We start from the raw sequence: 25117 nt of genomic DNA, 5'->3' as shown, positions 1-25117 counted from the left end.
ATAGAGAGAGCTGAACAAATAGTGGATAAATAAAGAAATGAATGCATAAACAAATGCTGAAAATCACCCTGCAGTTAGTGATGCTGAGTGAGGAGGGTGGTGGGGGCAGGGGAGACACGAATCTGACTACTCCCACTCAGCACAGACAGAAGTGGAGTAAGGAGTCAGAAACACACCAGACGAAGGAACTGGATACAGAAGGCCTTATTCAAATGTCCATCAGCAGATGAATGGATAAGAAAGCTGTGGTACATATACACAATGGAGTATTACTCAGCCATTAAAAAAGAATGCATTTGAATCCATTCTAATGAGGTGGATGAAACTGGAACTGATTATACAGAGTGAAGTAAGCCAGAAAGAAAAACACCAATACAGTATACTAACACATATATATGGAATTTAGAAAGATGGTAATGATAACCCTGTATGTGAGACAGCAAAAGAGACACAGATATATAGAATAGAGTTTTGGACGCTGTGGGAGAAGGAGAGGGTGGGATGATTTGGGAGAATGGCAGTGAAACATGTATATTATCATGTAAGAAATGAATCGCCAGACTAGGTTTGATACAGGATACAAGATACTTGGGGCTGGTGCACTGGGATGACACAGAGAGATGATATGGGGAGGGAGGTGGGAGGAGGGGTTCAGGATTGGGAACTCATGTACACCCATGGTGGATTCATGTCAATGTATGGCAAAACCAATACAGTATTATAAAGTAATATTAAAAAAATTTAATTAAAAAAATCCCATTCTGGGGACGGTCTAATGACATTTAATATCTGCACAAAATTGTACCTCAGAAACTTCACCAAGGCAAGGAAAAAAAAAAAAAAACTGACAGCATTGCTACCAAGGATGTAGCATCAATAGTAATATTTATCAAATAGCTCTTTTTCTATCTCCCAGTGACTCATTCTGGCCAATGAAACGTGGGTGTTGCCACCTGTGTCACTTCTGAGCAGAGGCATGGAAACCCCGTGCGACTCTCTAGTTTCTCTCTTTCCTGCCCCAGAAGCTGTGTGTTCCACTTGGTACACGTGTGAGCCTGTGGAGCCTCACTGCCCACAGCACGTTTGCAGGTTGGTGATGAATGTGTGTGTGCATGTGTGTGTTCCTTCTGAGACTTGGGAGTCAGTTGTTCCAGCCTCAGATCAGAGCCTATTCTGAAGACTTGAAAGGAAGACAGAATCTGTCCCATGAAGCAGGTACTTTCCTGGATCTCCTCTTCCTTCTGTGTCTTCACCCCAAGCTGCTCCCTCAGGTCCCACCTTGATTCCTCTTGGGGGCGTGGTTGATTCCTAGCCACCATGACTGACTGACCAACAACTAGATCTAAACTTCCGTTTAAGAGCGTCCACAGCTGGTGCAGCCCCTCTTCCCATCACATCAGTCTGTGCTGACTGTTGTGCTTCCATTTCCCCATTTTTGTCTCTGAGCATCTTGACCTTCATCCTGAAACAGCTCTCCTTAGCTCTGAGTTAGTCAGTACATCATCTTTGATCTAATTTTTACATTCCACCAATCCTGTACTAGTGAAAAAGCAGCATGTACTTTGCAAACCTCTTCTGTTTCTTCTGGATTTCTGTAACAAATCTGATTCCTGGATTCAGTTCTCCATGTAGTTAATTAAATTCTTCACCTTTGGGTAAGAAATAATTTTGCTGATTTTTTTTTTCCCTCACCTGAAGAAAATGGTACGTTCAAAACCTATCTCCTTGTGACCATGTAACAGAAAGGTATATGTGAGGGGTCCGGCTGCTAACCACTCAAAAGCCAGTATAAAGGCCAGGTTGGTGCAAAGGAAAGTTTGTTTCATCTCAGATGCTGGCAAGTGGTAGGGATGGTGGTGGACATCTGTATAAGGGCCGACTCTGCCCACCCCATGACAAGAAGAGGGTGAGAGCTTCTATAGACAGAGCTGGAGTTGGGGGAGGTTATATGCAGAAACAGCACAGTCAACTCTAACAGGCACCTTCTAATTGGTCATCAGTGGTCTGAATAGCATCATCTTGGTTGTTTTCAGTTCAGTTCAGTTGCTCAGTCAAGTCCGACTCTTTGCGACCCCAGGGGCTGCAGCACATCAGGCTTTCCTGTCCATCACCAACTCCCAGAGCTTGCTCATACTCATGTCCGTTGAGTCGGTGATACCATCCAAAACACCCATGGGTTGTTTTAGGTACAGTTAATCTTTTGTTCCCATTTCTTTCCGGTCAGTTCTCAGGACTGTGGGTGCTCAAGTCCTGGGTACAGAGTGGTCATCATGCAGTCACTGCTCCACCTGGGGTTCTGTATCTATAAGAAGCTCCCAGGACATGGCTCAGAATATCATCCATAACCCTTGAGAAAGAACTAAAGGTCCTTACTGTGCTTAATGACCACATTATTATTATTTAGTCTCCTCTGACTGTTTTCCTTTGTTTCCATGTTTCTCGCTTCTCCAATTAAACGTACTCTTTGACTAAAGTTTTCCACAGGCAAAAGGCAGGCAGAAGATACGGTGAGGAGCAAGGATCATAGAGCCCTCTCTGTTGCAACCACAGCCATAGGGGCCCCTCGGGACTTGGAAGGGGCTGGTGCAAGGAGAGGCTCTGAAGAACACGCTTCATTAACTTCATGATTAATCCACCTCTGTTCAGAGCTGATGTAATTACCAACTGCAGAGCTATTGAGCTCTTGTGGGTGGTGATTCTTAAACCACTGAGACCTAAGGTTAGTGCCTCTGGGGTGGCACTCAGAGTTCAAAGCCTGAGCGATTGCTCAGACTCAAAGTCTATGAACAGAGGCTCTGTCGCATGTGGAGCTTTGGTGCAGCTGAGTCCTGCCCGCAGACCAGCCTAAGAACACTGGAAACACAGCAAAATATGTTCCTCCTTTAACATCAAAGACTCTGTGAACAGCTCTCTTTTCCTTGTCACCGAATGCTTCCCAATCTGGGCATGCTAACCAAGGTGCCCGTGGTCTGCGGGCATTGTCTGAGGCCTTGCCAAGGCCCAGGATTGGAGTGAGGCCTGTGCCTGTGTATAAGCTCTATATTTCCCCTCTCTATAACTTGACAGATGCTGAGCTAATATTTATTGAATGGCTGAGTGGCACTGCACTAAATGTTGAAGAGAAATTGTCTTAAATATAAAGAAATGTTTCTGAGAACATCATTTAGCTAATATTTTTGTTTTAAAGGCATGTTTCTTGCAATTAGCAAGGCAAGATTTGATTTTCACAAACAAGCAGCTTATCACCAACAAATATGTCACAACGAACACTGCAAATCTCTATCTCTAAGGATACACAAGACAAACCACAAAGTACCTACATGTGGCTTCTTAATAAGTCTGAATCAAACCCAGCTGAGGAGACAGGATGTTCATATGGTTTATCATTGGCAGTTTTTTTCATTAAAATCACACAGCAATATCAGAGGAAGAAAATTTGCAATTGAAAAAGTACAGCTGCACCATCGATATGACATAAGGAAGGAGATGAGGGGCCAAAAGATTTCTTTGGCTTAAAATAACAGACAGCTTAATTAGTCTTTCACTTTTTGAAGGAGAGTCCTCTTGGGCTGATCTTGAAAGATGATGTGGAGACCAGGACAACTCAACTGTTCTGCACATCAGTTAGAACTGAGAACTGATAATTTTGTATAAAGTTGCTCTTTGAGTCCCTTCTTATTACTTTTTCTGAAAAATGTAGGTTTTTACATTTTTGTTGCCACATGGGTCACATAAAACATCTTAGAGAGACAACAGTATATACTACAGTGATAACAAGTTAATTCCAATTACATGCAAAAGCTCTACCTTTTTATCCTCTTCTATGCATTTTGTTTTTGATGTCAGTTTACCTCTCTATATATTGTATATCCACTAACAAAATATTTTTCTCTATAGCTATTTTAATACTTTAGACTAAAGCTAACTGGTTAGCACACTACCATATTACAGTGTTAGAGTATGCTGAATTGGATTCAGTATTTACATTTACAAGTCTGTGCCTGGAGCCAGCGTGAGGAACTCCGCCCATGGCAAAGGTCATGAGGAAGGAGGCCTTGGCATACGCAAAGGCATGATCAAGCCTCAGGAAACCCCCCCTTCCCGAGCATCTACCCCCAAAACCAGAGTCTACCTACTTTACTGTTTTATGCTCTCACCTATACCTCTTACTTTACGGGGGGCTGACCCCCATTATCTCTCTCGGGGAAGGAGTTAGCTTACAGCTCTAAGTCAATAAAAATTCCTGGGCGTGACATGAGTGTTTCAACTTAGGAACTCCTCTGAAGGTTATCTAGCCTGCCTGTAGGGGTTCATCAGGCCACATGTGATTGTTTACAGCCTCCCAATCATGAGAGGCATGAGATGTTTTAGACATACTAAAGGCAGATTCTTTTGGGAAGTTGGAAATTGTTAGTATAGTGGGTTGGTTAGGAATTATATTGGTGAAGGGCTTTTCATTCGTTGTGCCAATAATTGCTGCTAATTCCCTGCCCTGGGTGTGACAAGGGTGTCTCAAGTCAAATCTCTCTGCCAGCAGACTAGCTTATGTGACAGGATTATCCATACTCCTGCCACTAGGCACATGATTGTTTACTACCTCTCAATCATAAACAGCACAGAGAGCTTGGAGTATTTTGAAAGTCTTAATTAGCATAGGGCTTTTCTCATTGTTGATTTGATGATTGCCACCAGGCTTCCATATCCTTAGGCACCTGGGAATATATTAATCAATGTATTTGGAATATAGAAAAGGAAATATAGTAGTTTTTGATGTTAGCAATACTAGACTTTTTGAGTTGATGAATTTTCTCTTTTGTAATAGATCACTGTACTTTGTTATAAATCACTGTGTCCTTGATATGCAAAAATGTAACTTTATCACTATCTTAAGACTAAATAGATCTTAAGCGGAACATTGGTGAAAGGATTTTCATTTGTTGGGCTTATGTTTGCTGCTAAATATACATATTCCCTGCCCTTATAAGGAATATAACTAGCATATAGGAGAAATAAGTATTAACCTTTAAGATTAATCATGTTAACCTTATGTTAAATAAATTCCTTTCTTGATTGTAACCCACTACACCCTCACCCTATAGGAATGCAACTTTATTTGGAGGGTGATGCCTGGTTTAAGAAAAAACACTCTTGGAAAAAATAAGTTTTTTTGGCTATCGAAAAGAAAGGATCATAAAATGTCAGCAGGCCTCATGGCCAGAAGATGATGTAAAACCCCTAAAACCTTTTTTATACATTTATGTGAAGCACCTGATTTTGACAAGGGTCAGGTCTGCTGACCCCCGCATGACTCTGTATTCATCCCTACATGTAACAAAAGGTATATAAGCATACCTAAAAAATTAAGAAATGGGATCAGTTTCTGGAAAGACTGATTCCCCCATGTCGTTTCTTTCTTGCTCCCCATTTTTCTGGGCTGAATTCCCATCTGGAGCATGGGTGCCCACCACATCTACTTATTTGCCCCGGTTTTTAAGTTCCATATGAGAAGGAGCCCAAGGAGGGGCACCTTCCGATATTCAAGTGGCACCGGTGGCCCAATGTATATGGTGCAAATTCCTTGTCTTGGAATTTTATTGGTATCCCACGTAAACCAAGTTATTCAGCCTCTTTTTCTCTTGTACTATTTTCTGGCTGAATTACCATCTGGTACGTGGGTACTCACCAAGCCTACTAATTTTGCCTGGGCTTCTAAGATTGGACAGGGGAGGCCTCAGTGCCTCCTCTCCCTCGGGAGAACGGAAAGACGCCTGTGGCCTACGTAGGTGGTGATTGGTATTCCATGTAAACCAAGTTGTTCAGCCTCTTTTTTGCCACTAATTTTCTAATCTCTCTCTATCTGTAATTAACTAAGTTTTTTCCTAGGACACCGATTCCGTCCCCACCTTGGAATTACCCTGGATCCACCGGGGAAGGACCCAGACAAGTATGTTGCATATTTCTAATTCTTTCATATAAAAATTAGCCCTCAGCAATCTTGTAAGACAAGCCTAATGTTGGTGAATTCCATCAACTGTTATTTTCTTCAACAGGATAGTCATGATTTGACTTTATATTGGGAAAGTCTATATCATCTTCATTTATGAAAAACAAACTTCCTGAGAAAATTATTCTTGGTTGGTAGGTTTTTTGGTTTTTTTTCCATAAGATTGAATATATCATCCCATTCTCTCCTGGACTGTCAGGTTTCTACTAAGAAGTCCACTGATATTTTAAGGGAATTTCTTTTTTGTGAGCATTTACTTTTCTCTTGCTACTTACAGAATTCTCTCTTTGTCTGGATTACAAGTAGTGGGTCTTGGGGATGATCATTTTGAATGAACTCTGAGGAGTGACCTATTAACTACATGAACTTGGATGTCTAAATCTCATCAGATTTGGGACTTTTCTGGTATTATTTCTTGAAGTACAATCTCTGTCCCTTTCTCCTCTTCACCTTCTGGGGCTCCAGAATGTGCAAGTTGTTTCTGTGAATGTTACCCCATAGTTCACACAGGTTCTTTCACACTTGTTCATTCCTCTTTTCCTTTGTCCCCTACCAGGGTAATCTCAATGGTCCTGCCTTCTAAGTTACAGAGTCTTCTGCTGTTGTTGATGCTCTAGGTAGCATTTTTCATTTTATTGCATTTCATTCATTGTAGTCTTAAGCAACTGATCCAACCAGTCCATCCTAAAGGAAGTCAGTCCTAAATATTCATTGGAAGGACTGATGCTGAAGCTGAAACTCCAATATTCTGACAACCTGATGCAAAGAACCGATTCATTAGGAAAGACCCTAATGCTGTGAAAGGTTGAGAGGAGGAGGAGAAGGGGACAACAGGGGATGAAACAGTTGGATGACGGCATCACTGACTCAATGGACATGAGTTTGGGCAAGCTCTAGGAGTTGGTGCTAGACAGGGAAGCCTGGCATGCCACAGTCCATGGGGTTGCAGAGTCGGACATGACTGAACCACTGAACTGAACTGAATCTTAAGCATCTGAATTTCTGTTTGGTTCATTTTTCTGTTTTGTTCCTTCTGTTATTCTCTTTGCCTCACTGCAAAGCTTGAGGGATCTCAGTTCCCCTAATGGCACTGAATCCAGACCACAGCAGCAAGTGCATCGAATCCTAACCACAAAACCTTCAGCAGACTCCCTGTTTACTTCCTTTTTTATGATTTCTATCTCTGTTTTTAAAAATTCTGAATTTATTCTGTGAAGTAACACCCTAGCTCAACAATTACTGAGCTCTAGCTCAACAATTACTGAGCCTGAGCTCTAGGACCCGCAAATCACAAGTAGGAGGTGATGCTGCAACCCCTGAAGCCTGGATGCCTAGAACCTGTTCACAATAAGAGAAACCCTCGCATAAGAAACATGCTGCCCACAAAGAATAATAGTGCCTGCTTGCTGCATTTAGAGAAAGCCCATGTGCAGCAACAAAGACTCAGTGCAACCAAAAATTAAAAACAATAATAATGATGGTGATATTTTTAAATCTGATTTTCTTCATATATTGTCTTCCTGAATTTAATCGTTTATCTGTGTTTTCTTGGAGTTCACTGAGCTTCTTGGCATGTGTGCCTTATTTCATCATATGTCATCTATTTCATCACTTCCCAAGTGAATAGCCATGTGAGCTGCCCTGGAAGAAGCCCTGGGCATCTTCCCATCCCCAAGCACAGCCTAGAACTATGAAGAGTGCAAGCGTGAGTGTAGGTTGGAGCCCTAGAAACCATCCAGAGTCATCAACCAAGAGATTGGGTGGGTCCAGCTCACAATCAGGCCAGCACTCTCAGGTTTTATATTAGTTTAGCAGCTTCCCCACATGTCCACAACGGAATTGGCCAGGGGGTGGGGGATTCAAGGGGGTTGCGGGGGTAGTGCTGTATAAACATAATTTTTACTTTGCCACTTCTTCATGACACCTCTCTCTACCTTGAGGAGTCACAGCAGGATCCCAATTACATTTTTAGTAGTAACCAGATTAAAGCAATCTTGAAACATCTGAAAAAAAGATGATTTCAAAGAAGCCCCTTGGTCTGAAATTCTTCCTCTAAGAGATCAGTCATGTCAGATGCCTCCATCCATATCTCTGAAACATAAATAGCCAAATGTTCCTGATCTTTCTATCTATCCATTCTTCTGGATCCTCTCTGCCTAGGTCTCCACTTTCTTGCCCTCTTGTTCCACCTGAATACAGGGTGTGGGTGAGCACCAATTTGCCCTCCATCAACTTGAAGATGTATATGAACTGATATAATTCACTTAGAAGGAGAGATCCTTGGAGAGACAAGAAATAGCAGCATCCTGAAGAAATAGTAGGAAGAGATGGAGAAGAAAGAATGGATTTATAAAGATTGGATAATCAAAAAGACATGGGAGACGAGCAAAGGGGTGTCTGTATCCACTAAAGGAATAAATGAGAGATAAAAAAGGAAGAGGTAGTTATGTACAGTTAGATTTTTAATTGGCCTGTGAATATTGAGGCAGGATAAGGAAAGCTGTATCCATTCTTTCCCACCAGCCAAGCTTCCACTTTGAAGCTCACACCCAGTCTGGTGTTCAAGAACAAGCTACAAACTCAGAGATGTTTAGAACTGTTTTTTTATTTTTTCCCATCAGTTCATCTTGTTAGGAAGGGGTGTGTGAATGTAGACCAAGTTGACATCCTTTTCTATTTAAGAGTGACCTGGAGCACTTGTGAGCATGCCCTCATTAGCCTCTGAGATAGGTGAGAAAGCAGGTCAGCTCACTCATCTTGGATTTCCTTTGAGGAAGATGGCATTTGAGGACCAATCCTCTAAAAGCATTTGGCATGGAACTTGCTAAATTAATAGCACAGCATAAAGTTAATTTATTCAGAATATTTCATTTTGAGCAATTTTCTTATGACACAATTACAGGTCAGCACTACTCTATTGAAATACAGGCGATTAGAATATCTGAGGCTTCATCTCATATTTAATACAGCATCACAAGAAAGTCACTGGGGATGTTCCCAGGGCACTGAGTTCAACATCCTCGTACCCAGCATCCCCTTTCTTCCCCTGGAGCAGCCAGAGGCTCTCTTCTCCTTCCCCAGGATCAGCAGCCTCTCTGGAGAAGTTCAGACAAGAGCCTGAAATACAAAAGAGAAGTTTGATTAGACCTGAGACACGAGGATGGGACAGAACCCTCTGGTGGAAGGTAGTCAAGCAAGTGCTTATGACAAAGCATCCCTGCGCCCCAGGTGTGGGGAAGGAGGCTTCCAGTGAGGATGGATCCCAGCTGTCCTCTCAGATCCAGTTCATGTGGTCTCCTTGGCCTCAGTGCATGTGGAAATCCTGCATCACAGGAGACCTGTGCTCAGGGGCTCTGAGAGACCTGTTTCCATGCAACACAATACCAAGGAGATGCCCAGCAATGGTAAGAATCATAAAAAGGAATTTAAATGTTCTCCTTTCACAGGCGATAGATGCAAATTCACAATAAGAGGGAGACTGGAAACAAGAAAAATCTGAATTCCTCACTCACAACCCAAGTCTGCTCTTAGCTGACTTGACTCCTGTTCCCAAATGTCCACAAGTAGTATCACAGATGCAGCCACAGATATCTCCTCCCCAGGAACTACACAGGCCCTCAGATGGAGAAACACTGTTTTCTAGACAATGGCAGCCACAGATATCTCCTCCCCAGGAACTGCACAGGCCCTCAGATGGAGAAATACTCTTTTCTAGACAATGAGTGTCTTCTCACAGCTACTGAAATATCAGTTTATTGTGATCCACACAGTCAAAGGCTTTGGCTTAGTTAATAAAGCAGAAATAGATGTTTCTCTGGAACTCTCTTGCTTTTTTGATGATCCAGCGGATGTTGGCAATTTGATCTCTGGTTCCTCTGCCTTTTCTAAAACCAGCTTGAACATCTGGAAGTTCATGGTTCGTGTATTGCTGAAGCATGGCTTGGAGAATTTGGGGCATTAGTTTGCTAGTGTTTGAGATGAGTGCAATTGTGCAGTAGTTTAAACATTCTTTGGCATTGCCTTTCTTTGGGACTGGAATGAAAACTGACATTTTCCAGTCCCATGTCCACTGCTAAGTTTTCCAAATTTGCTGGAATATTGAGTGCAGCACATTCAAAGCATCATCTTTTAGGATTTGAAAGAATTCAACTGGTATTCCATCACCTCCAGTAGCTTTGTTCGTAGTGATGCTTCCTAAGGCCCACTTGACTTCACATTCCAGGATAACCAGCTCTACGTTAGTGATCACACCTTCATGATTATCTGGGACATGAAGATTTTTTTGTATAGGTCTGTGTATTCTTGTCACCTCTTCTTAACATCTTCTGCTTCTGTTAGGTCCATAATATTTCTGTCCTTTATTTTACCCATCTTTGCCTGAAATATTCCCTTGGTATCTGTAATTTTCTTGATGAGATCTCTAGTCTTTCCCATTTCATTGTTTTCCTCTGTTTCTTTGCATTGATCAGTGAGGAAGGCTTTCTTATCTCTCCTTCCTATTCTTTGGAACTCTATATTCAAATGGATATATCTTTCCTTTTCTCCTTTGGTTTCACTTCTCCACTTTTCTCAGCTATTTGTAAGGCCTCCTCGTGGTTTAGGAGGCCTCTAAGGAGGCCATTTTGCCTATTTGCATTTCTTTTTCTTGGGGATGGTCTTGATCCCTGCCTCCTGTACAATGTCATGAACCACCGTCCATAATTCATCAGGCACTCTGCCCATCAGACCTAAAGCCCTGAATGTATTTGTCACTTCTACTGCATAATCATAAGATATTTGATTTAGGTCATACCTGAATGGTGTAGTGGGTTTCTCTATTTTCTTCAATTTAAGTCTGAATATGGCAATAAGGAGTTCATGATCTGAGCCACAGTCAGCTCCCGGTCTTGTTTTTGCTGACTGTATAGAGTGTCTCCATCTTTGGCTGCAAAGAATATAATCAACATGATTTTGGTACTGACCATCTGATCATGTCCACATGTAGAGTCCTCTCTTGTGTTCTTGGAAGAGGGTGTTTGTTATGACCAGTGCGTTCTCTTGGCAAAACTCTGTTAGCCTTTGCCTTGCCTCATTTTGTACTCTGTGGCCAAATTTGGCTGTTACTCCAGGTATCTCTTGACTTCCTACTTTTGCATTCCAGTCCCTTATAATGAAAAGGACATCTTTTTTAGGTGATAGTTCTAAAAGGTCATGAGAGTCTTCATAGAACGGCAACTTCAGCTTCTTTAGCATTACTGATTCAGCGTAGACCTGGATTACTGTGATATTGAATGGTTTGCCTTCATTTATGTGACAGTGCAAAGATATTATTAAAACACTTGTTCCACATTTGAATTTGTTTCAGTTCAGTTCAATCACTCAGTCATGCCTGACTCTCTGTGACTCCATGGACTGCAGCACACCAGGCTTCCCTGTCTATCACCAACTCCCAGAGCTTGCTCAAACTCATATCCATCTAGTCGGTGATGCCATCCAACCATCTCATCCTTTGTCATCTCCTTCTCCTCCTTCCTTCAATCTTTCCCAGCATCCGGGTCTTTTCTAAGGAGTCAGTTCTTCACATCAGTTGGCCAAGGTATTGGAGCTTCTATTTCAGCTCAGTCCTACCAATGACTATTCAAGATTAATTTCCTTTAAATTGACTGGGTTAGGGTTAATCGATAAGTTTCTCTTTTGTCCATGATACAATGCTTGCCAGATAGTTCCTTGACCAGGGTTGAACCTAGGCCCTAGCGGTGAAAGTGCAGAATCCTAACCTCTGGACCATCAGGAAATTCCCTAATCTATAAATCTTCATGCAAGTATAAAGTGATAAGTTTATGTCACATTATGGAGACATAAATGCCAAAGGCAGAGTGATTCCTCACTCCTTGCAAGGAGTCTGACAGCATTAAATATGGCACATGGTCAAGACGATGCTACCAAATGTATGAGATTACCTATATTTTGAATCTCTAGGGAGGCTGGGCATTGAGGAACACAAATTCACTATTTCCAGATAGAAAGATTGCAGAAGATCAACTGACCCCACTCACCGGTCTGAAAGGACCTCATCCCATCATCCTTCTCTGGGGGCACTTCCTCCTCACTCTTCTGAGAAGCAGGAGGAGTTCCAGGCACTGGTACTTCTTCAGCATCATCGTAATTTTCAGCAGGGACATCAGTCCTCTGATCTGGGGGTTCCAAGAGCAGACAAGGGAGTGTATGAAACCACAGTAAGTGGGTTGTTCTGGGGAATACCTAAGATACCTTCTGACCCAGAGGTTCTGAGTTTCTCAATAGAGACACCAGTCACTCCTTGTTTCAAAAGACTTTTTTCTCTAAGACCATGTTTCATTTCGATGTGTCCATAAGCCAAAACATGATCTTACATATCTTAATATTTTCTGATGGAAACTACATATCTCAAAGCAACTCTTCCACCCTTGAGCATTAATAAGGGACTTTGACAAATTGTGCTTTACAGATGTTATTTTTTTAAAAACATTGTGTGCCTGTGGTGATTCTGGTCGCAGAGACCATCCCCAACGTGAGACATCACAGAACAGCCAGAGAAGGAGAAGGACGAACCCCATCTGGACACAAGGGATGCCTCTGGTCCACCAAAGGAAAACCATCCCCCTTAAATCTCCTCTGAGGGAAACTCTCCTCCCCAAAGCCCAGCTGAGGCAGGTCCACCTCTCATTCCTGGAGCGGATCTGTAGTCACTGTTGTCCTCACCATCTCTGGTGTAATACGGCAGTTTAGTCAGTGAGAAATCTGATGGGAAAGTCTCATGTGGAGATAAACATCACACAACACACAAAATGACTCTCCCCACACCCACGGGATCTCTGTTAAGGCTGAGAAGGGACAGGCCTGGCTTCTGCAGTGTAGACAGAGGCAGGGAGATCACAGGGCTCTGAGAGGTGATCCTGCCTCTTTGGAGGAGCCGTCTCTGTGAGCCTGGGGCACACATGGGGTCTGCAGATGCTGAGAAGATGTGCACAGCCAGGGGGTGGTGACAACCAGAGATCCCAGGAGGGCAGATGAGACACTCACCTGGGCTGCCCAGACCTTCCTTCTGTGTCAGAAGGTAATCGAGCTCCTCATACACAGCTTCGGCAAGAGCATCTTCATAGCTAGATAAGGCTGAGAGATCACTCAGCAGGTCAGAGAAGCTTCCCAAGATACCCCAATCCAGCCCGCCCACCTTCATCTCCCTGGTGCTCACATGGGGGCTTCCAGGACCTCAGCATCATCTCCTACCCTGTGCACCATGTCAGTGCCTTCTCCCCTAGTCTGACCCTGATTACAGCTGAGCACCAACTCTGTCTGTTCTCACAGGAGAGGCCAAGACTTATGAGAGTTCACACCCCAGTCCTAAGATCCTCTGTCTACTCAGCCCTTAGAGCTCAGCACGGAGCACATGGAGTCTGCAACTCAAAACAGTACCTGGCCCAGGTTCCCTCCTCACACCTGCCCCATCTTCTGCCTCCACACACTCTCCCTGGTCCTTAGTTTCCCCTGCAGCCCACCTCTGCGCTCTGCTCTCCATCTGAGCAGCTGAGTCACCAGGATAATGAGGACCGGGAAGAGAAGGGCTCCCAGGATGAGGCAGAGGACCCCAGGCATGGAGAAAATGCCAGGGAGAGAATTTGAGGTCCCTAAGGAGAACAGGAAAAATGGCTGGAGATAGTCTTGGGCAAAGAAAAATCTCCTGTGTCAGCATTTTCAGGAGCTCCGGACAATGGCATCTCAGCCTCAGACAGTGTCAGGGCTCCCCCAGGTCTCGTCCTGAGACAAGTCAACTCCACTCTGGCCAGTATGGCCCCGAGGCAGAGCTGGGGATTGTCAGGGAGCTGCCCTGCAGAGACAGGCTCTGAGGACCCAGCTCATCCCCTCTCCTTGGGCTTCAGGAGACAGAGCATCAAACAGTCCTGGGACCTGCACCCCACAGATGAGGAGCAACACACAGGGGCAGGTGGGAGTTCCTTAGATTCTACAACATGGGAACCAGACTTCCTTGGACCCCAGGCAGGAGAATATTTGACCCTGGACATCAAGGCAGGGGATTGCCCCAGTGTAATGCCCTGGCTGCTCCCCAACAGCCACGGCTCCTCAGACTCTTTCCTCTTCTGAGTTGTCAGAGAGCCCGAAGAACAGGTCCCCAGTATTTGAGTATTCTCCCCTGCCCGTGGATGGATCACAGTACCTGCTGTAGTCATGGGCAATGTTGTCCTTACACCTAAAGAGAAAAACAGTAGTGTGGGGAAGAAGAATTGGCAAGAACGCAGGCAAACATTTTCCCTCCTGAGCCTGAAATCACCCCTCAGTCTCCGCAACATCAGTGTCCAGTCCTCCCAGCTCCCCCGTCCTAGACCAGAGCCCCAGCACCCGGGATGTCTGAACACAAACTCCCCACCATGCCCGGCCCAGCCCACTGCCCCCAAGCTGCCTCAGCTCACCTAGGGTGGAGCCTGAGCCCCTCACTCACCAGAGCACCTCACACCAGCATCCTCCTCGTGCTTGCAGTCGCTCTGCCTCCAGGGCTCTGCAGCACAGTCCCACAGGGAGGACTCCCGGCCCCCGCACCGCACATCATCCAGCCAGATGCTCCCATTTCCAGGGCTGAATGTCGCCGCTTGCAGAGCTTCCAGGGCCTGGCCACAGCCCAGCTGCTGACACACCACCTTGGCCTCTGCCAGGCTCCAGGAGTCATCGCACACGGTGCCCCAGGAGCCGCTGTGCCAGACCTCCACCCGCCCTGAGCACTCGCTGTCTCCTCCCCTGAGCCGGAGCTTCTCCCTGTCTGAAAAGGCAGCAGCCCCTCCTGTGACTGCCCTGGTGAGAGGAAGGAGCCCCTGGGAGCCACAGGGGAGGGGGCAGGCTGATGTACCTGTGCAGGGGGCAGCAGCTGGACAGCTCTTGGGTCTTCTTCCTGCAAACAATAGGGAAACAGTGGATCAGGAACAGCTAAGGGTGGTCCTGTCCCCACGTAAGATTATCTAAGGTCCATGGCTCAGTACAAATGGCATATGAAAACACAGGCTCATTATTTCCTGGGCTGAAACATTCACTGCATCTGATCATGAACTGAAATTACTTTAAATATTTATTTGATTATCAGTCTTCACAGCCCACAGCAAATATAAACACAGCCATCTACGAATGTACACACACTCCTCTGAATGAAATTTTCATTAGAAGAAGGACCTTGTATATCTTATATGTGCCATGTTTCTGCTATTAGGACAGTGTCTGCACATTGTGTGCACTCATTCAACAAATATCTATGGAAAACCTTTCCTAAATACTTACATAGGGGCTTGATAAATATTTATTAAATGAATAGACAAATAAAATTCAGTGAAATAACATTTCTTTTTCTAAATTCATACTAAACAGTGAAATAGTAATCCAAATATAAATTAATGGTAACAGTCTATGATAATAGTTCACATTAAAAATAATCAGGCCAGAAGCACAGAGTCAATTTATATTCAAAATCTCATGTACATAATTTTAATGGAAAATTATTGGATAGATTATAAACTACTCTTACCTATTATTCAGTGTGACAAGTGGGCAAGTGAAGACTACTGTTGTGAAAGGGAACCCTCTTTTCTAAATTTATTTTTAATTGGGAGATAATTGCTCCACAATGTAGTGTTGGTTATGTGTGTGTGTGTGTTAGTTGCTCAGTCATGTCCAACTCTTTGTGACCCTATGGACTGCAGCCCACCAGGCTCCTCTGTCCATAGAATTTTTCAGACAAACATAATGGAGCGGATTGCTATTCACTTCTCTACTGGATCTTCCCTACCCAGGGATCAAACCCAGGTCTCCTGCACTGCAGGCAGTTTCTTTGCTGTCTGAGCCACCAGAAAAGCCTGTAGTGTTGGTTAAGAATCTCTTAAAAAGGAAGTATACAGGAAAGACTTAGTAGAATTCTGAGAAGACATATGAACACATATATGTACACACTGAGTAAGCCAGAAATTTTTGCAATGGTTAAAAAAAAAGGCTACTGAGAAAAATTTGTATTGAGAAGATGCAGAAATAATAAACAAAAGACTGAAAAAAATATATATAAAAGAATTGAAGCTGACAGAAATAAATATAAATTAAAAAAAAAAACAGAAGGGTAAATAATACCTGTCATAAAGTATCAACATTTATATATTCTTTCCAGATCATCCTATCAAAACTCTTATCCACTCTATGCAGAGAACCTCTGAGAAAACGATGGCAGGACCTCTGTAAGCAGGTTGCTCATTTCCATGGTCAAAGACTTTACCACCTCTCAATTCACAGGGTTTAGTTGTAGGAAAAACATCACCAATAAAAGGTCTCATAGTTTAATGCCTCTTTGGCCTCCAAATGAAAAAGACAAAGAGATTAGCAAAGAGAGACAAGGAAGGAAGTGAGCCTCTGCTTTTGAAGTATCTGATCCCACATTCTCTTAGCTATGGGTTTCAGGCAACACCCAGCATACCATTCAAGGTGTACCTGAATGGAGTGTGTGTGTGTGTGTGTGTGTGTGTGTGTGTGTGTGTGGAGGGGGAGGGAAGGAAAAGAGAAATAGAGAGAGAAATGTTGAAGGAATAAGGTGCTATGGTTTGACTATTTGTCTCCCTCGCCAACATTTTTATTTATTTCATTCAAAATTTATTGCTGAAATCTCAATTCCCAATGTAACAGTATTTAGTGGGAGAGCCTTCTCAAACTCTTCCAAAAACAGAAGGAAAGAACACTTCCAAATTCATTTTCTGAAGCCAACATTAGTCTGATACCAAAGCCACATAAGGACACCATGAGAAAAGAAAATTACGGGCTAATACTCTGATAAATACAGGTGCAAAAATCATCAACAAAATATCAGAAAACTGAATTTGACAATACACTAAAAGAATCCAATTAAAATAATAAATCTATAATAAACAAAAACAAACAACAAAGAAAGAATCGTACACCATGATCAAGTGATATTTGTTCCAAGGATACAAGGATAGTTCAACATTCACAAATTAGTCAATGTGATACACCAAATAAACAAAATGAAGGTAAAAATCATATCCTCAAAGGACGCAGAAAAAGTGTTTGACAAATTCAACATCCACTTACAGTAAAAACTCTTTTACAAAGTAGGTATAGAAGGACTGCATCTCAACATAATTAAGGCCATATGAAAAGTACACAGCTAACATCATACTTGACTGTAAAAAACCAAAAGCTTTTCCTCTGAAATCAGACACAAGACAAAAATGTCTACTCTCACCACTTTTATTCAACTTAGTTTTGGTAGTCCTGTCCAGATCCATCAGGCAATAAAAAGAAAATCAAGATATCCAAATCTGAAAGGAAGAGGCAAAATTGACACTATCTGCAGATCGAAAAGTGAAAGTGTAAGTCACTCAGTCATGGCTGACTCTTTACAACTCCAAGGACTGCAGCCTGCCAGGCTCCTCTGTCCATTGGGATTCTTCAGGCAAGAATACTGGAGTGGGTTGCCATTCCTTCCTCCAGGGGATCTTCCTGACCTAGGGACTGAACCTGGGTCTCTTGCATTGCAGTCAGATTCTCTACCATCAGAGTCATGAGGAAAGAAACTCCCTTACATGATATTATATGTAGAAAACACTAAAGACGTCAGCAAAAATATGAGAACGAATACACTCAGTAAAGTTGTAGAAGAAAAATCTGTATACAAAAATCATATGCATTTCTTTACACTAACAACAAACTGCTATAAGAGAAACTGAGAAAACAATTCTATTTACATTTGCATGAAAATGAATAATATACCTAGGAATAAAGTTAACCAAGGAGGTGAAAGATGTACACTGAAAACTATAAACACATTGATGAGAGAAACTGAAGATGACTCAAATAAATGAAAAGATATTCTGTGCTCATGGATTGGGAGATCTAATATTATTAATATGCCCATACTAGCCAAAGCAATCTACAGATTCACTGCAATCCTTACCAAAATTCCAATGGAAATTTTCACAGATACAGAAGAAACAATCCTAAAATTTGCATGGAACCACAAAAGATGCTCAATACCAAAGCAATCTTGAGAAAGAATAACAAAGCTAGAGGTGTTATGCTTCCTGATTTTAAACTATATTACAAAAGTATATTAATCAAAACAGTATGCCATTGGTATAAAAATGAACACAGAGATCAATGGAACAGAATAGAGAGTCCACAAATAAACCCACATTTTTATGGTCAATTAATTTTTGACAAAGAAGCCAAGAATATACAGTGGGAAAAGGACAGTTTTTTCAGTAAATGGCATTGGGAAAACTGGACATGCAAAAAAAAGGAAACTGAACAACTATCTTACACCATTCACAAAAATTAACTCAAAATAAATTAAAGACTTGATCAAAAGTCCTGAAGCCATCAAATTTGTACAGGAAAACACAGAAAATAAAATCCTTGACACCAGTCTTTTTTATGGTTTTTTGGATTTGACACCAAAAGCAAAGGGAACAAGAGTAAAAACAAGCAGTTGTGATGACATAAAACTAAAAAGCTTCTGCCCAATTAAGGAAACCATCAACAAAGTGAAAAAGCAACCTATGGAACTGGAGAAAATATTTGCATATTATATTTCTGGTAAGGATTATTATCCAAAATCCACAAGGAACTCATACAACTCAATAGCAAAAAAACAAACAATCTGATTTTTTTTTAATGGGCAGGGAACCTGAATAGACATTTTTTACCAAATACATACAACTTGCCAATAGTTACATGAAAACATGCTCAACACTATTAATCATCAGAAAATACACATCAAAATCACAATGAGGTATCACCTCATATCCTCTAGAAAGGCTTTTATCCAAAAGAAGAAATAACAGGAGTTGAGGAGAATGTGAAGAGACAGGAAAGCTTTTGCACAGTTAGAGGGAATGTAAGTTGATGCAGCCCCTATGGAAACAGTATTGAGGTGCATCAAAAATTAAAAATAGAACTGCCACACAATTTAGCAATTTCACTTTGGAGTATTTATCTGAAGGAAACAAAAACACTAACTTGAAAACCCAATGTTCACTGCAGCAACATATATTCAGTTGCTAGGTTGTGTCCAACTCTTTCCAACCCCATGGACTGCATCATGCCAGGCTCCTCTGTCCTTCACTAACTCCCAAAGTTTGCTCAAATTCATGTCCACTGAACTGGTGATGCTATCTATCTCATCTCCTGTGGCCCCTTTCTTCTTTTGCCTTCAATATTTCCCAGAATCAGTGTCTTTTTCAATCAGTCAGCTCTTCTCATCAGGCGGCCAAAGCATTGGAGCTTCAGCTTCAGCATCAGTCCTTCCAATGAATATTCAGGGTTGATTTCCTTTAGGATTGATTGGTTTGATCTCCTTTCTGCTCAAACGACTCTCAATTCAACTGTGGCATCCAAGCACCACAATTCAAAAGAATCAACTCTTTTTACCTTCTTCTATAACCCGGCTCTCATGTCCAGAGATGACTACTAGAAAAAATATAGCTTTGAACATATGGACCTTTGTCAGCAAAGTGATGTCTCTTTTTAATAATCTGTCTAGGTTTGTCACAGAGGAGCAAGACACGTTTAATCTCATGGCTGCAGTCACCGTCAGCAGTGATTTGGGAGTCCAAGAAAAGAAAATCTGTCACTGTTTCCACTTTCTCCCCTTTTATTTGCCATGAAGTGCTGATGATCTTTCTGCCATAAGGGTGGTGTCATCTGCATATCTGAGGTTATTGATATTTCTCCCAGCAATCTTGATTCCAGCTTGTGTTTCTTCCAATCCAGAGTTTCTCATGATGTACTCTGCATAGAAGTTAAAAAAGCAAGGTGACAATATACAGCCTTGACGCACTCCTCTTCCTATTTGGAACCAGTCTGTTGTTCCATGTTCAGTTCTAACTGTTGCTTCCTGACCTGCATACAGATTTCTCAAGAGGCAGGTTAGGTGGTCTGGTATTCCCATCTCTTTCAGAATTTTGCACAGTTTATTGTGATCCACACAGTCAAAGGTTTTGGCATAGTCAATAAAGAAGAAATAGATGTTTTTGTGGAACTCTCTTGCTTTTTCCATGATCCAGCGGATGTTGGCAATTTGATCTCTGGTTCCTCTGCCTTTTCTAAAACCAGCTTGAACATCAGGGAGTTCACGGTCCATGTATTGCTGAAGCCTGGCTTGGAGAATTTTGAGCATTACTTTACTAGCGTGTGAGATGAGTGCAACTGTGCAGTAGTTTGAGCATTCTTTGGTGTTGCCTTTCTTTGGGATTGGAATGAAAACTGACCTTTTCCAGTCCTGTGGCCACTGCTGAGTTTTCCAAATTTGCTGGAATATTGAGTGCAGCACATTCACAGCATCATCTCTCAGGATTTGAAAGAGCTCAACTGGAATTCCATCACCTCCACTAGCTTTGTTCGTAGTGATGCTTTCTAAGGCCCACTTGACTTCACATTCCAGGATGTCTGGCTCTAGATGAGTGATCACATCATCATGATTATCTGGATTGTGAAGATCTTTTTTGTACAGTTCTTCCATGTATTCTTGCCACCTCTTCTTAATATTTTCTGCTTCTGTTAAGTCCATACCATTTCTGTCCTTTATCGAGCCCATTTTTGCATGAAATGTTCCCTTGGTATCTCTAATTTTCTTAAAGAGATCTCTAGTCTTTCCCATTCTGTTGTTTTCCTCGATTTCTTTGCATTGATTGCTGAAGAAGGCTTTCTTATCTCTTCTTGCTGTTCTTTGGAACTCTGCATTCAGATGCCTATATCTTTCCTTTTCTCCTTGGCTTTTCGCCTCTCTTTTTTTCACAGCTATTTGTAAGGCCTCCCCAGACAGCCATTTTGCTTTCTTGCATTTCTTTTCCATGGGGATGGTCTAGATCCCTGTCTCCTGTACAATGTCACGAACCTCATTCCATAGTTCATCAGGCACTCTATCTATCAGATCTAGGCCCTTAAATCTATTTCTCACTACCACTGTATAATCATAAGGGATTTGATTTAGGTCATACCTGAATGGTCTAGCGGTTTTCCCTACTTTCTTCAATTTCAGTCTGAATTTGGTAATAAGGAGTTCATGATCTGAGTGAAAGAGGAGAGTGAAAAAGCTGGCTTAAAGCTCAACATACAGAAAACGAAGATCATGGCATCCGGTCCCATCACTTCATGGGAATTAGATGGGGAAACAGTGGAAACAGTGTCAGACTTTATTTTTTTTGAGCTCCAGAATCACTGCAGATGGTGACTGCAGCCATGAAATTAAAAGACGGTTACTCCTTGGAAGAAAAGTTATGACCAACATAGATAGCATATTCAAAAGCAGAGACATTACTTTGCTGACTAAGGTCCGTCTAGTCAAGGCTATGGTTTTTTCTGTGGTCATGTATGGATGTGAGAGTTGGACTGTGAAGAAGGCTGAGCACCGAAGAATTGATGCTTTTGAACTGTGGTGTTGAAGACTCTTGAGAGTCCCTTGGACTGCAAGGAGATCCAACCAGTCCATTCTGAAGGAGATCAACCCTGGGATTTCTTTGGAAGGAATGATGCTAAAGCTGAAACTCCAGTACTTTGGCCACCTCATGTGAAGTGTTGACTCATTGGAAAAGAGTCTGATGCTGGGAGGGATTGGGGGCAGGAGGAGAAGGGGACGACCGAGGATGAGATGGCTGGATGGCATCACGGACTCAATGGATGTGAGTCTGAGTGAACTCCGGGAGATGGTGATGGACAGGGAGGCCTGGCGTGCTGCAATTCATGGAGTCGCAAAGAGTTGGACACGACTGAGCAACTGAACTGAACTGCTCATAATCTTATTTTTTAGAGTGTTGAATGGTGAGCTGTAAGCCAGCTTTTTCACTCTCCTCTTTCACCCTCGATGAGAGGCTCTTTAGTTCCTTTTCGCCTTCTGCCATTAGAGTGGTAGCATCTGTGTATCTGAGGTTGTTGATATTTCTCACAGCAATCTGGATTCCAGCTTGTGATTCATCCAGCCTGGCATTTCCTATGATGTTCTCTGCATATACGTTAAATGAACAGGGTGACAATATACAGCCTTGACGAACTCTTTCCCAATGTAGAACCAGTCGGTTGTTTCACGTCCAGTTCCAACTGCTGCGTTTTGATCTGCATACAGGTTTCTCAGGAGGCAGGTAAGGTGCTCTGGCATTCTCATCTCTTCAAGAATTTTTCACAGTTCATTGTGATCCACATGGTCAAAGGCTTTATGTAGTCAATGAAGAAGATGTTTTTCTGGAATTCTCTGGCTTACTCTATGATCCAACAAATGTTGGCAATTTGATCTCTGGTTTCTTTGCCTTTTCTAAACCCAGCTTGTACATCTCAGAAGTTCTCAGTTCACTTACTGCTGATGCCTAGCTTTGAGCATAACCTTGCTAGCATGTGAAATGAGCACAATTGTGAGATAGTTTGACCATTCATTGGCAGTTCCCTTCTTTGAGATTTAAATGAAAACTGACCTTCTCCAGTCTTGTGGCCACTGATGAATCTTCCAAATTTGCTGACGTATTGCCTGCAGCACTTTAACAATATTACCTTTTAGTATTTTATAGCAATATATATTTGCTATATGTAATGTAAGTCTTATATGTAAGTCAAACAATGTAAGTCTTCACTGATGAATGGATAAAGAAAATGTAATATAGACTTATATCCACCCATAAAAAAGAAGAAAATCTTGCCAGTTTCAACAACATGGATGGACCTCAAGGGGCATTATGTTAAGTGAAACAAATCAGACAGAGAAAGAAAAATACCATGTAATCTCATTTATATGTGTAATATTAAAACAAAAAGCAAGTTCAGAGATGCTGAGTAGTTGGTGGCTGCCAGAAGTGGGGGATTTGGTGCAGGCAAAGGTAATCTAAAGGTATAAATTTGAATTATAAAATTAATAGGTGAAGAGATACAACAAACAGCATGGTGACTATAGTGAATACTGTATTGTCTATTTGAAAGATGGCAAGAAAATACATCTGAAACATTCTCACCATGTAAGAAAAATATTTAACTATATATATGGATCTACATATTCAGATACATAAATATAGATATAACTAGACTTATTGTAGTGATCATTTATCAATACACACAAACATATAAGCATTATGTCATACACAGCAAAAAATATAATGTTGTATCAATTATATCAACTTAAAATTTTTAATAAAGCAAGTTTGGAACATGTAGATTAAATTAGCTCCATCCAAACTTCATTTTATAAACTCAACTTAAACCCATCACTTAGATTTTAAAATATCAAATCTCATTAATAACATCCTACAGGGTTGGGACAGACACAGAAACAGACATAAGTCACCTGCACACGAGATGTAGGCTTCCTCCTTGGGAGAGCATGAACTGTATTTCCATGGGCCAGAAGGACACTGCCAGAGAGAGGTATCAGTTTTACGACACTGAATTAAATCTACCCACCGAGGTCTAGAACATTCCCTGAGACGAACAGAGATGTTGAGACTTCCACTGTCCCCACAGCCAAGCTGTCTGCAGATGATGGACACGGTGACATCATCCAAGGGGCTGCGGCAGACACTCCCCCAGGTCCCATTGTAGAAAACTTCCAGCCACCCAGCACACTGCTGGTCCTTGCTGACCATCCTGAGGGCCAGGAACTCTAAGACCAAAAGAGAGGAGACAGGACACAGTGAGCACTTCACTCAGTGCTCTGGGTCTTCCTCTCTCCCCAAAATTGTGAACATTCATCTGTGACCAGGCTGAGGAAGCAAATCCATTAGATGACCAGAGGGAAACTTGTCTCCTCTTCACATGACATTGTCCATTTGTGTCTGTCTTTCTAAATATTTCTACCACCATGACGTAGCGGATATGAACTGAGAGGAAGACCAACCTGGACACCTGCAGGGAGATGGAGCTGACACCTGCTTCCTGACAAAACATTTAAGAGAGCGTATGAAAGGGATGTGATGTGGACAGTGTGGAGGCAGATAGAATAATGGACCCACAAATGTCTACATGGAACTTGTGTCTGTGTTTCCTTTCCTGGCAAAAGGGACTTTACATATGTGATTAAGGTATGGTCCTTGGGATGGTAAGAGTCACCTGAAATGTGGCGGATTAACCACCTGAGCACAGTCTAATCACATTCTTAGACTCACTATCCTTTAAAGTGGAACCTTTTCCTCATTCTGGTTAGAGGGAGATCTGAATATGGATAATGGTCAGAGAGGTGGAGGGTTGCTGGTCTGATGATGAACAGAAGGGGGTTATGAGTGAAGGAAGGCAGGCAGCTTCTAGAAGCTTGAAAAGACAGGAAACAGATTCCTTCCCAGAGGCTCAGAAGTGACATGGCCCTGCTGAAACTTTTATCACAGTCCAGTGAGATCCCTGCTGGACATCTAAGCTAGAGAAGTGTAAGGAAATAAATATGTTGTTTTAAACCACTAACAATGTAGCAATTTGTTAGAGAACAAACAAAAACTAGCACAGTGGCTTTAAGACTTCTCTACTCTATGTACAAGAAGGGTGAGCCCTGATTTTAAGAAAAACTGTGAGAAAAGGCTCTGCCAGGAAACACTACTGAGAAGAAAGGACCAGAACCTCAGCTGCTGCAGGAGGCAGTGAAAGCACCCCGTTTTTACATCTGCTGGAAAGACAGGCTCCACAGGAGGAAGCCTCCTTCTCTGGTCCTTTCAGCATCTCTCCCTCAGGGCTCAGAGCCCCGTCCTCCAGGGCCCCATCCCTCCTCCAGCCTGTGGACAGTGTGGAGTGCTGACCTGAGCAGATGACCCCCGCGTCCTCCTTGTGTCTGCAGTCGTGCTGCCCCCAGCCCCGGGAAGGGCACCTCCACACCTGGGACTCATTTCCAGCACAGTTCAGGTCGTCCAGCCAGATGGGCCCTGATCCTGCCCCAAAGTGAGCACATCCTGTGGCATTAAGGGCTTCTCCACAGCCCAGCTGCCTGCACACCACACGGGCATCGTCCAGGTCCCAGCCGTCATCACAGATCGTGCCCCAGGAGCCCTGGTCAAGGATCTCCACTCTCCCGGCGCAGGGACCGGCTCCGCCCACCAGGCGGAGCTGCCTGCTGTCTGAGGAGAGAGAAATGGAACAATG

General features: G+C 42.6%; 1 pseudogene; it reads right to left on the bottom strand.

Annotated features, from left to right (window-relative positions):
* Nucleotides 1-8975: 8975 nt before the first annotated feature.
* The window catches only part of LOC128048489 (antigen WC1.1-like), a 54598-nt pseudogene continuing 38456 nt past the window's right edge, over nt 8976-25117 (bottom strand).

The sequence above is a fragment of the Budorcas taxicolor genome, chromosome 5 (genome assembly GCF_023091745.1).
Source record: "Budorcas taxicolor isolate Tak-1 chromosome 5, Takin1.1, whole genome shotgun sequence".
Classification (NCBI taxonomy): domain Eukaryota; kingdom Metazoa; phylum Chordata; class Mammalia; order Artiodactyla; family Bovidae; genus Budorcas; species Budorcas taxicolor.
Note: the sequence above shows the minus strand (reverse complement) of the source record. Positions and strands in the feature narration are given on the sequence as shown.